General features: G+C 36.6%; 1 protein-coding gene across 1 annotated transcript in view; it reads right to left on the bottom strand.

Moving 5' to 3' along the window:
- adam19a (ADAM metallopeptidase domain 19a) overlaps positions 1-13,874 on the bottom strand; it is a 206,338-nt gene that overhangs the window by 159,666 nt on the left and 32,798 nt on the right. The window lies entirely within an intron of this gene.

The raw sequence follows: 13,874 nt of genomic DNA, 5'->3' as shown, positions 1-13,874 counted from the left end.
TCACACGTAAAACAGTGCTTTTTCTCAAAATCTCTGCAGTGAGAAAGTTCTCCAGGGTTTTTCCTTTCCCATAATGAGGAAAAGGTGGTACCTCAAGAGTGACAGACTGAATCATACCTGCCTCTTCTGTCAGAAGCTAAATAATCCTGTAACTATACCATGTAGTTTTTAATTTAAAACATGGCTGAATGTATAACAAAAGAGGCTGTGTTTAAGAGAGCCATGTCGAACAATATATGTTACAAAGAAAAAATGTACACACCACCTCATCTGTTGCCCACAAATGACATCCTGAACTGATGTGGTTAAAATGGACAGCTAAAAATCCCAAAAGAATAGTTATTACTAAATAGTTATTGGTGTATTATTGGTTGTCATTACACCAAGATGTGTGCTGTTTTTTCCAATTTACTTATTTTTTGGTGCCTGTGAGCAACATATTAGGAAAACTAGTCAGAACTCTAAAAAACTGCACAGATAAAGTTTTCAGAAGTTCATCTGGTTGTGCTGTTTTAACAGACACTGAATTGAGACCATGTTTTCACATTCAAAATGTAACAACAAAGTTTCTGTTGACTATTTATCTTGTCACCTAGCCTGCCCTGGAATGCTGCTGCAAAAAGTTGTCAATGATCAATTTAACACAACACTGTTGAGATACTGTGGGTTTTATCATTTCAACTACGATCATGATCAAGGTTTGGTAAGGTTGAAACAGAATTTGAGCAAAGTAATGCCTTAAAATAATCTACTGAAGGGAAAAAAATTTAGGATGCACTTTCCAGACCATGTTGCTCTCCCAAATAGCTCAACAAAAAGGCTTAGTTTTAGTGAGTAAGTTAGAAATGGTTTGGTTAAAGCAAAACTAATTAGGAAGAACTCCACAAAACTGTATACACACATTTGACATATAATGGCCTCATAACGTTAATATGGGTGAAGTGCTAGTTAAGTGTTGGTGCTGGGCAGGTAGAGTTTAGTAGGTTTATTTTCGCTGAAAACTGCTGCCTGCAACTGGAAACAGAGTTAATGAGAGCGGTGAGATTGAAACAAAACAGAAAAGTTACAAGCTGGAAAACAAAAACTATAAGCTGAAAGACATCAGTTAGCTTCGTAAAACAGAAAAAATTAACATTTTGGATAGCGATGTGTTGAGATTTGTTTTTGTGACTTTGGCTCATATCAGCGGTCTGCACTGGTAAAAGGGATGCAATTGGTAAATTTTCCATATACTTGGAGTACTTTTTGCATAGCCACTGAAACTGAAGGATTTGCCTAAATTACAAGCTCTTGCAAATAATGCAGAGACAGTTGAATTTGTGCTCCACAGCATGTACAATGCCTATAGTTACGTGTTCTCTCCTCATATTCCATATTTACTCCCACATGTCATTACTATGACTAAGATTGTACCTTAATTCAAGATGTGTAGCTCAATAATGTAGAAAAACTCACTTTCAGCATGCATTTTAAATTGGATATTTCAAGGGAATTAATATTTAATAAAACTCACAACTCTAATTTACCTTTTACTGCAGAGCTGTGGCTGCACACGTCTTCAAAATAAGATGGTAATGTAAACTTGACAGTTCCTCAAGCAATATTGGATACTTTCATATAACATGAATAGATACACAGTAAACAATTAACTGCTGTGTTATTCAACCAAAAGCAGAAATCCTTTCTATCAAATTGTGCAGTGAAGAGTTGCTGCTTGCCTTTTAAAATTCCTCCTCTTCCATTGTTGTCCAAGGTTCTTCAAAAGCTTTAAGCTACTGAAAATCAAACAACAGTCCACTCTCCCTGACATGAGCAGTAAATGAAATTAGATTTGTATAACACAATCTGGTGCTTTGAAGTGCTGCAGACTTTTTTCTCTTTTTTTGTCTAGAAATGTAATTCCTCCCCCTGAATATTTCCCAGTGCCTTTCCACCCCCACATAGCCTACATTATTGTGCTGCAATGTTTCAAATTAAGACTGACAGCTTGGATTTGCATGCAGAAATGACATTTTCAATTTTGTTTGGTTCTTAGAATGCAAAGGTTGGAGCAATTACTGGATTTAGGGGGAAAAAGGAGCAGACACACATGCTCACACACTGCATGACACACACACATCCTGCTGCTTTCACACTGCTGACACTGCAGCCTGACCTTGGATGACACATAGAGTGGAAGAGATGAGGTAGGAAAAAGTGTTGAAAGCTCACTGTTGACACTTCAACTCCCCTTCTTTCGTCCCTTTACATTACCCCACCCACCCCCTCACACAAACACACACACCTGGTGCCCAATAATTTTAAATGTTTTTGCAATATTACTTTGAATCCAATGTGTGTCCAAAAACAGGTTTCTGACAGTAATGGGTGTGGTGAAACATGAGACATTATGGAGCTCCTAATCCAGTGTTAATACACTACATGCCCAAAAATAATTGGACAACTCAACATTACAGCTTCGTCTTTTTGGGAGGGCTTTTACCAGAAGTTGGAACCTGGCTGTGAGGATTTGCTCCCATTCAGACACAAGAGCATTAGTGAGGTCCAGCACTGATGTTAGCTGATAGGCCCTGGCTTACAGTCAGTGTTTCAGTTCATCCCAAATGTGTTGTCATGTTGAAATGGAAATGGTCGGAAATGGTCTTTACTAAAATGTTGAAACAAAGCTGGAAGCGCACCATTGTCTGTAATATCAGTATGCTGGAGTGTTAACATTTCCCTTCAGGGGAACTAAAGACCCCAAACCAGGAAAAACAGCCTGGGCTGAAAGCACATCTGGACAGGTTGTGCTCTTACTTTTGGCTATACAATGTATTTTTTTAATTGAAAATCTGGTATGTACAGGTAAAACACAAAGTAAAATTGAGAATTGGGATGAAAGTATGCAGTACAAGTAGGGCTGTAACTAACAAATAATTATTCTACTTTATTTGTTTATTATTTTAATTTATCAATTATTTCACTTGTCAATTTATCTTTCAGGCTTGTCTCCACTAAAGATTAAAAAGTGTGCAGCTTTGCTAGAAGACTATAAAAAAGCAAAAAGCTTGGTGAGTGGTTACTCGAGAAAAAACAAACTTGGCAAAGGAGTACAAAAAATGGAGAGATAAAGGGAGTCCAGCCCCTTTTATCAATTCACAGATTCAGGCGTGGATTATAGGCAGAGAGACAGATTTTTGCGCTGAAATGTACTTTCTTTTGTTTCAATGACTTTGGGTGGGATTGATTTGAAAACTTGCTTTACTCCAAGGAGATTAATTTAATTGATGTTTTTACACACAAAGATGAAACACACGTCAGTTTATCACTATAGTCAATCAACAGTGATTTTAAACAGAAATTGGATGTAAGAGAATATTACATAGAATATGAAGAAAAGCATAGCAAAGCACGGTCATAATCACAAAAATCACAGTGCAGCACATCAAGGAATTATTCCGAATGGTAAAGGACTAGTTAACTATCAAGGTGATGTTCAGTACTGTTAAACAGGAGTTAAATAAATCAAAACTGATTAACAATATAATAAAGTACACACCTACGGTCTAGTCTAATAATTTTTCATTCAAAATCGCCAAAATTACAAAGACATACATGAAGTACATAGAAGATTACACAAGAGCTACAGAGGCATACCCATCCGTGGTCACTGAGTAGCAGTGTGGTCACACATTATATTAAATTGCATTAAATTTTACACTTCATAACTTGGCCATTTTACACCACACAAATCTGGAGGTTGAACTAATTTTTCGTCTAACACTGTTGGTGTGTTTTGTGACAGCAGACGTTGGTACGATCAGGCAAGGAAAACTAATGGCTAATAAAAAACAGTCAAAATAAAGTTAATACAGTGAAAATCTTGCTTCACCACCTTCACAAGAATAGAATGTGGAGAAAACCATATTTTCACCCATTTGAAGTGCTTAAATTCATCGGCAGTAAGTATCAATTCAAACCTATCGCTCTGAGCTGAAGCCCAAACCATGCCACACAGCAGTGGGAAGGTATGCTTGGCAGGAATACAGATAGCAGCTTATTGCTGACTTTGCTTAACACACACAGAGCAGAAAAGCATGAGAGTTTACAAATTCCAGATGTACAGAAGGGAACAGAGAGAAAAAGCAAACTTAACAACAATGAACAAACTGTAGCATGGCTCCTTCCTGTCAGCAATGGACCAGGACAATATAATGGACAGCTGTCACAAAGCAAACACGTCATTTGGTTCTGTCTACACATTGATGTTAGCCTGCTTCCCAACATGTTGGGAAGATAAAACATTTTTCACATTGATTCTGCTCATAAAAACAAAAGCAAGTTTTCTTTGTAGCTCTGATGTCAACTTGACAAGTTAGGTTTGATCAGATGAAAAAGAACAAAGATATCTTTAGACTTAAAACCACACCACAATTTAATATCTTAAACAGTGGATTAAAAATACAAATTTTAAAAGTAGCATTTTTGTCAACCAGAGACGTTTGATTGTAAAAATGTAAAATGTATCAGATTTGTTTTTAAGATTTTTTAGAACTTTCGTCTTTTTGGGTTTTTCTTGAAGAAAAACTCCTATATGCTCACTTTTTCTCATCTCTATTTTTACCTCTTTGACATCTTGGGTCAGTGCCCGAGGCAGAATTGACTGTCAGACCAGTTGGGTCCAAAGGCCCATGAACTGTGGGATAGCAGTCCAGAATTATAGCAACACTTTAGAGACATTTGTGTCCTTTATCTCTCCCCTTCAGCACACCTCCACTGTGACTCTGTGACACTAGTTTACACAATGCTGAGATGACTCTATTTAACTCTGTTCAAGGAAAGAAAAGGAAAGATTAGGAAGCAAACTGTGTATGGCATGTATGCCAACAGCAAACTAATTTATTTGATCGTTTTCCCTATGACATGCTTTGATTAACCAGCATCACATTAGCAAAATAAAATTTTAGAGTATGAATTTCCTGAGATATTTCAGTCAATAAACAGTAAATTGACAATGATTTGGCTTTTGTAAATACCCTGCCTTTTAATATTTAGGGTATTTCTGTCATATTAAATACTCCACAGCAGAGACACGCCATATTCAGACAGACATTAAGAATGTGAAAACGCAGCTCGCAGTGTACTGGTGCAGTGGGGTCCCAACACAGGGATATCTGACAAAAAAAAGGGTCATTCAGCACTAAACTAGAATTTGGATCAGCTAGTGTTGCAACACAATTGGAGATGTCCAGAGCTGATACTTAAAATTAGTATTGGGACCAATCTGGGCATATTTTAATACATCAGTGTCTGCAAAAATAAAGCCAAACAAAAACCAATCCTTTCTTTACTCTGTTCTACTTTTGTCCATCCCAGCCTGCTAGAGTTGCCACACAGCTCTCCTTTACAACAGCTGTTATCCACAGTGCAACCATCCCACTCCATATAAAAGTGAAAATTATAGTATAATGTGAAAAATTATTTGGACACACCTTGAGCGAACGAGTTCAGACACTGAGGTTGGCAAAATGAACACATTTGCTAAGCTACAACACTAATTATCATTAGCAATTAGCATTAGCATTTTTGGTTGGTGCCTACTGTAGCTTTCACTGGTTAAAATGACAAACATTGCTGGCAGTAGATCATGTCAGCCATCATTAGTTAATGTTAATTCCATGTGTAAGTTGATAACAGGCAATATTAAATTTATCTGTTTTCTGGTTAAAGAGCTCTCTGTAGCCGGTGTCTGTGTTCGGCCAGAGCTTTGTTAGAGGAGACCCTCCATTGTGGAACACCACAGTACAACTGTAAGTGGATTTAGTTTTTCTGTAGTTCCAACAAATCCAAGAGAGTGATACATCTTCTCTCTATTAGGTCACATCACAACCTCAACAAAACAGGCCCTTGCATTTTTATTAAAAGTCCCTATACCCAGTTATAATAGGTCAGAAAACCCACCCGCACCTGCTGAGTCATCTAGTTGTTTGAGCTCAACCATTAATTCCATTGCCTGTAGAAATGAAATTATAATTTTGGGTGACTTTAACAAATATTGGTTAGATAGGTCCTATTGCATAAAACTGTGTTCTTTAACTTGAACCTAACACAACTAATTAATTAACCCACTAGAGTCACTCCCACCTCCAAGCCATTACTTGACTGGACACTTGTCTCAAATATGCTCCTTGGAACCTGTCAAAAGTTAAGGGCAGACATTTAACAATTAAGAACTTATATCTGTTTTTAGAAGGAGCGGGAAAAATCATGGGCAATATTTCAACAGACAAGGAAACATGCTGACTGGGAATCGTACAGACAATTGAGAAATATCAGCAAGACTCAAGTCGGAAATTCTCAAGTGTAATTACTGAAAAGAATGTCTGAGCAATAACCTCAAAAATCCTTAAAAGTTCTGGAACAAAATAAAAACATATTTCATATATCAGATAAAAGCTGAATTAGTGAATTAAGAGGTCCTGATACAATACTGAATGATTCCTCAGTTATTGCACGCACATTCAATCAGAAACTTTCCTCTGTCTGCTCTAATTTAATTCCTAACTGTGTACACATGACTTGCAATTCCACTCCAGCTTGTCAAAGTTCTTTTTATTTTCATAAAATAACTCCTATTGATGTCTTGTGATTTGAGAGAGCAATGGTCCCGGACTTGATAGGATTGAAACCAAATTCATTAAATTAGCATCTCATATTCTATCTCTCCAATGAGTGATCTGTTTAATCTTTCACTATGTACATGTGAAATATCTGCTATTTGGAAAACTACATGTATTACTCCTCTAAACAAAGGTAGTGACACACTTGATCCCAATAATTACAGATCTATCTCAGTTATCTGTTCCATTGCCAAAGTATTTGAAAAATATTTATAATCAATTATCACAGTACTTTAATAATAATAAAATCCTTTCTCAATATCAAATTGCTTTCAGGTTTAATTTTTCCACAACTACTGCTCTTACAGAATTCACTAACAATGTTTTCTCCGCATCTGATCGTGGTCATCTGACAGGAGCAATATTTATTGATCTCACCAGAGCTTTCGATCTGGTCGACCACTATCTTCTTTTGGACAAGCTTCATGCTACTGGTCTTTCCCAACATGTATTGCTGTGCTTTAATTTGTATCTTCACAACAGAAAGGAAGGTGTTCAGATTTGATTACTCAGCAGAGAGGTGCGCCTCAAGGTTGTACTTTAGGTCCACTCCTTTTCCCTATTTTTATTAATGATCTCCCACTCTTTTTCTGATTGTTGTGCACAACTATATGCAGATGATACATTGTACATATACATATACATACATATACATATATATATACACACATATACATACATATACACATATATATACACACATATACATATACACACATATATATACATATATACACATACATATATACACACACATATACATATATACATTCATATACACATATACATACATATATACATACATATATACATACATATACACATATACATATATATATATATATACACATACATATATATACACATATACACATATATATACAGATATACACATATATATACAGATATACACATATACACACACACATATATATATATACACACATATACACACACATATATATATACACATATACACACATATATATACACGTATATATATATATATATAGATAGATATAGATATATATATATACACAAATACATATATACACACACATACATATATACACACACACATATATATACATATATATGAACTTTTATATCCCAAATTCAAGAGGTCCTACAATCTGACTTTAATATTTTTTAAAGCTTGGTTGTCAGCTAAACAAATTACTGCTCAATAAAACAAAAAAACCTACTAAATGGTTCTTGGTGCTTGACAAAACTTCAACTCCAAATCCAACTCTTTGGTTCTAATTTGTAATAACAGTACATTGCTTCAGAACGTGGAAAAAAATAAATATCTGTGTGTGGATTGACTCTGAACATACCTTTAAATTGAACACTGATCATGTCATGAAAAAAGTAAATTTTGGAATTGATGTTCTGTGTCATTCGTGACATTTTTTTACTTTTAATTTTAGAAAGAGACTTGTTTCACAACTATGGACTATTCTGACATTGTTTACCAGAATGCTTCTAAAACTGATCTTGTCCCCTCAATTTGATACAATATAAATAGACTCTTCAGATTTATACCAGGTTGCTGCTTTTTTTTTTTTTTCTTGTTTATTTTTTTAACCACACCACTTCACAATGTTAGACAGTGTCAGATGGCTCCCTCTTGATATAAGATTTCAATTTCACTGGTACCAATTTACTTGCTGCGTAAACTTTAGCTATCCTTATCGTCTAAAACATTTTTTTTTTTCCTTTTACGTCAAATTATGCATTAAAAAGATCTGATCAGATCCTTTTTATAGTCCCCTTTGAATCTAAGGAAGTTGGTAAAAAAGCTTTTATGTTTCAGGCTCCTTCTGATTGGATTAAGTTACTTGTAAATACCCACTCTCTGTCATCATTTCACTGTTTGCTGTTTATTTTGTTTGTTTTGTCATTGTTGTGATATCTTTCATTGTGTCTTGTACTGTTCTGTTTTCCATTTGTTTTACGAGTGTTTGCTAGGACCCCTTTGAAAATGTGATGATACATCTCAAGGGATTTATCCTGTATAATACATTTCATATAAAATCTATTCTTTACTTGTCCTTAACCATCCCATACATACCATGCACAAATACTGCACAAATGAATAATTTTTAAAATGATGGCACTAAATGGTTGCAGAATTGTCTGTTGTCCTGCCTGGATGGATTAGATCAGCAGAAGTAAGAATATATAAATTATGGGGTCACTTTATTTCTGAGAAAGATGGTGAACATACAAAAGTATTTGCAGGAACTACTGAGATGATATACAGTAATTCATCCAAAATCATCACCTTCACTTCACAACCACCTATTGAGAACAGCAATGTGCACTTTCATAAATTGTGGCCAAAAACATAAATATTCTAAATACATTCCTTCGCCTGTAGGAATTATGAAACTACAGTACATGTTGCACATATGTCAGCTGACCTTCCCGTATAAATATTGGTTAAAAATCCAAAGACAGTGAAGGAGCCTTCCGTCTAAAATAAGTGTGTCCTGAAACAAATATTAAACTTGCATAAATGCATGCACACACACACACTCCTTGGGTCTTTCAAATGTGTCTTTCCTCAGAAGACTTATAACATTCATCCAGCTTCATTTGAGCTGGATGAATGCCTTGAAAGTTCCCTTACAAATGTTTCAAGGGGAGAAATGCCAGGCCAAACTGTGAAAAAAAAAAGTTATAGAAAAAAGTACTCTGAGGAAGTTAGGTAAAAACTATCAATTATGAGTTGTGTTGTATGAAACAATCAAACCAAAAACCTAGCATGGTTAGGCAGTCCAGAATCTTTCTGTTGGGCTAAGTCTGAGTGTTTGCAATGCATTCAGTTTGTCAGTATATATGGCTGGATACAGGCCAGGGAAATACAATAAAGAATAATGCTTACTGATTGATGACATATTTCAACGATTAACTAATCAATACTAACACAGTTATCTAATGGAAGCCTTTAGCTTTAATTGATTCAAAAGGAAACAATTTCTTTCTTGGATTTTAATAAGCTGTGCTTCAATGGGCACCTTTCTAAAATCATACCAGCTGAATCCTAGTGAGTATCATTAGTGTGACTGTCAGATGTGCATGCAGAAGCTCCTCTGCAAAAAGGCTACAGTAGACAACTCCCCTCCTCACAGCACCTGCACCAGGTCTGGAACCATATGTGCACTTCCAAATCTTGCCACAGTGAATTTCATTGCCATCTCAAGCATGTTCGCACGATGAGAGATAACTAATCATCAGACAGACAGAAAGTAAAGATGTGGGGTAGGCAGGAAGACACTGATGAGCTCCAAGAGGACTGGCAATTAAAAAAATAAAGCATAGAGGGACAGAGGCCAGAGTGAATCTTTGAACTCCCCTGACAAATAATTGAAGGACATTAGACAAAATATGAAGTTTTAAGAAGAAATGGTGGTAGATGAAACCTCTGATACTGGACAGCTTCTGATGTGTAGGAAAAAATGAAAAGGTGAAGGTATGAAAAAGGTGAATGCTACAATAACAGATGTCCGCTTAACGACTCTGTCACACGTTTTTGGTGATTTTCTTTCTGGACATGCCGTTAGTAAGACTGAACCCAACTGGAGGGTAGGGTACATTCCCCCATATCTGTCAGAGTATCCTTGACCAACAACACTTACAGGCTGGATATTCTCCAAAACGCCCCAAGCACAAACTTTGGATGCAAACACTGGATGTCTGCATAGGCAGATGCGTTAACACATGGGCTATCGGCACGAACAGTCCGTGCAGTCACAAATTTTGGCTGCATGTGGACGGTTTGCGCTGACTCCCCCAGACGTGGACAAATGTTTGCGATGGCTTTTGGACCAAAAACAGCACTGTGTCAAAAAACACAAAAGGCTGCGGTGGTGGGGGCGTGTTGTTTAAGTTACTGGTGAAAGTCGGCATCGTTAAAACTTTTTCTTATCATTCAGCATTCACTGTTTATGAGTACAACCAAGTGCAATAATGTGAATGCCTTTGAGGAGAGACTCTGAAAGTGAGCACTGTTATTTCTATTTGTACGATACTTTGCATCAAGACAACAAAGACACAACAGACACAGAGCTGTTGGATAGAGATCAGGGAAGCAATGTGATGCAGTTAATATGCTGGCAGGCTTTCACCTCACCTTTGACTGTGGCCTTTCAGTACAATAAATACTTTTGCCTGTAGACATGGTTTCGCAACAGGTCATACAAACTAGTTTGTTTCAAGCATACTGAACCCTTTAACCTGCCCTAGGGACAATGCAATCTGGGTGACCCTTTGACCTATAAGAATAAAAAAACAAAACTGCTGCTACTGGGCTTTACATCCATTGTGCACAAAGTAGATTATGCTTTAAAAAGACAGAAAGTTTTAAATTTAGACTCTCTTCTAATTGCAGAGATGATACATTTCAAACAGGGGAGGGAAGGCAAGAAATTATTCTATTGTGTAGTTGTCAAAAAACATTCTGATCATGCAAAGGAGAAATCTTAGAAATTTGCCACCAACCACCTTTAATCCTCAACATTGGTTTCTCATTGCTTTCTAATCCCATTGATCTCTCCTGTACTGACACTAACCCTCTTAATTTCCTCTAATGCTGGCACTGGCCAGTCAAGCATCAATATCCACTCGTTAGCATGCCAGTTAGTGTGAGGACTCTGGTATGCAGATGAATATGTGGGTCTGAATCATTCTGTGTGGTTATGTTTCTCAGCAGGGCTCCACTGTCCCATTATTGTAAGCATTAAGATGCACAAGAGGAAGTCAGATGCCTCCAGTGATCATTGTCAATTACATGGTACCCTTAGGGAGAGCTGGCCTGAGCCTGGCAGTGAATCATCAAAAGGAAAATGAGGATAAACGGACAAAGGCCTGACATGCTGCTATACTTACACTCTTTCAGGTTTGTGCTTCCACCCAGAGATTTACTAATTTCATTGTCCTTCCTGTTTCAGGCCAACAATTATGAAAAGAAATTAAATTGAAAAAAAAGGAAAACTTGTAAACCAAGAATTCACTGACTTTGTTTTACCTAAAAGGGTAATTGGAGTTTTTTAAAACTTGGATCTTATTTTATTTGTTTTGCCAACTCCCTTCAGCTCCCCTTATCGAAGGGGTTCTGGGGACACAGTGAATGTGCTACACAATGTTAAATATGAATTTATTAGGGCAGGAACATGAGCTGTCAGACAACCAGACAGATTTTAAACAAAATCCAAGATTAATCTAATCTAATCTAATCCAATAATTATCTACTGCACTGTAGAACTGCATGTGCATACAACTAAAGTAAATACAGTAGGCCATAGTTACACCTGGAAGCCAATCTATATCTAAATCGCATTTGCAATGGAGATGTTGGATTGGAGCTCCAACGGCTAAACCTCCCATTTTAAACTATTTTATGTAGGCAAACTGCTTGGACTGCTGCTTGTTTTTAAAACAACAATTAACATTTGGGATATTTGGCCTTCAAATAAAACAATAATCAACTCCTATGTTTGACAGTGAAGGATCTCACTAAAACCTTGATTTTCTGTGGTGAAAATGGTCTATTAATTATGACTCGATATTACATAATCAACTATCTTAGAATGTATTTTATGCAACTATTTTGGCAGCCAAGGCCTTTCTCTTGGTCTTAGTTCATTTACAATACAAGTCAGAAAGAATGGAAATGTTTTATTTATTGATTTCTTGTTCAACAGAGGCTGCAGATAAGACTGATGGCTGCTTTCATTGTGTAATGCCTAAAGCTTTGGCTACAATCTCTCTTTTCCTCTCACCCCCTTCAACCATAACCAACTTTTGCCAAGGCAACGTTTAGGCCAAGCAAGGACATCTGTACAGCAAGGCACTCAGCCATGTGTCCATGCTTAGATGGAGAAGGCCAGGCAACTCCATGTCAACAATAAAAGATATCACTGACATAACAAGTTGCAACAATTAGGGAGGAGAAGCTTATCCTATTCAGAGAGGTCTCTGGACAGTAATTATTGAAGGAGAGGGGAGTGTAAATTGTTCGCTTTCACCAACCAACCAGTTTGTAAATTCAAACTAGTAATCTTAATATCAAAGTGATCTAATTTAGAAAGAAGAAGACATTAAGAAGACTGTTTTATCTTTAAAATGTAAAATGTTTAGTGAGTTGCCACTGATTACATATCAGACTTGATAAGCAAAACCCCTTCAGTTTGCTTACCACATCGACCGCTTAAGTGAAGACACAGTTACATCTGCCCTTCACCCAGTTTGCTTATGACACAGCAGTGGTGGGCCTCATTAGCAACAATGATGAAACAGCATACAGAGAAGTGGTGAACCTAGTGGCAGCATAATTGTAAAACCAACAACCTTTCCCTAAACATGGTAAAAACAAAGGAGGTAATTACACACTTCAGAAAGACGTGCTGACTACACCCCATTGATCATTGATAGCACCACTCTGGAGAGGATCAGCAGCACAAAGTTCCTTGGAGTGCAGATCACAGAAGACCTCTCCTGGACCTCACACGTGACACTATTCTCCAAGAAAGCACAGCAGTGTCTCCACTTACTGCATCAACTGAGGAAGGTTAGCTTCCCTCCACCCATCCTCATTACGTCCAATATAGGCCCCATTGAGAGCATTCTGACCACCTGCATCACTGTCTGGTATGGGAACTTTAAGGTCTCTGACCATAAGACCTTACAACAGACAGAGAAAACAGCAGAAAATTCACTCTAGTTCTCACTCCAACCCGTAAGACTGTGTGGTTTTTGTATCAGTTATGTTAATTTTTGGTTAAAGTTGTTGTTTTTTTTATTCTACCGTTATTTTATTTTTTTTTTTGCATTTACTACTGTTTTACATACATACTTAATACAGTATATGCTCTATGTTCTAGGTTGCACTGTGGTTCATGAGAAAGTTCCTTTATAGATTTTATTATGCATTACAGTTTAGTTTCTTAATATTGGCAGGGAAAAAACAATCAGCAATCGTTTCTTCAATAATCAAGTCAATCTGAAACCAAAATTTTTTGTGTATTTAACAAACAAATACATGTTGACTGTAAGTTATTGTTTGTACTATGCTACAACCTCTGTTTTGTTTCTGTTGCCATCAGTGCTGTTTTTGTGTTTCATCAAGCTATCATGCAACATTAGTGACAACTGTTCACTTGCTATCAGGTGGGTCTGAGTTGTGTGCTTGTTATTGTGATCCCAATAATG

Source organism: Xiphias gladius, chromosome 12 (assembly GCF_016859285.1).
Source record: "Xiphias gladius isolate SHS-SW01 ecotype Sanya breed wild chromosome 12, ASM1685928v1, whole genome shotgun sequence".
In the NCBI taxonomy this organism is placed as follows: Eukaryota; Metazoa; Chordata; class Actinopteri; order Istiophoriformes; family Xiphiidae; genus Xiphias; species Xiphias gladius.
This window is presented reverse-complemented; position numbering and strand designations above follow the sequence as displayed.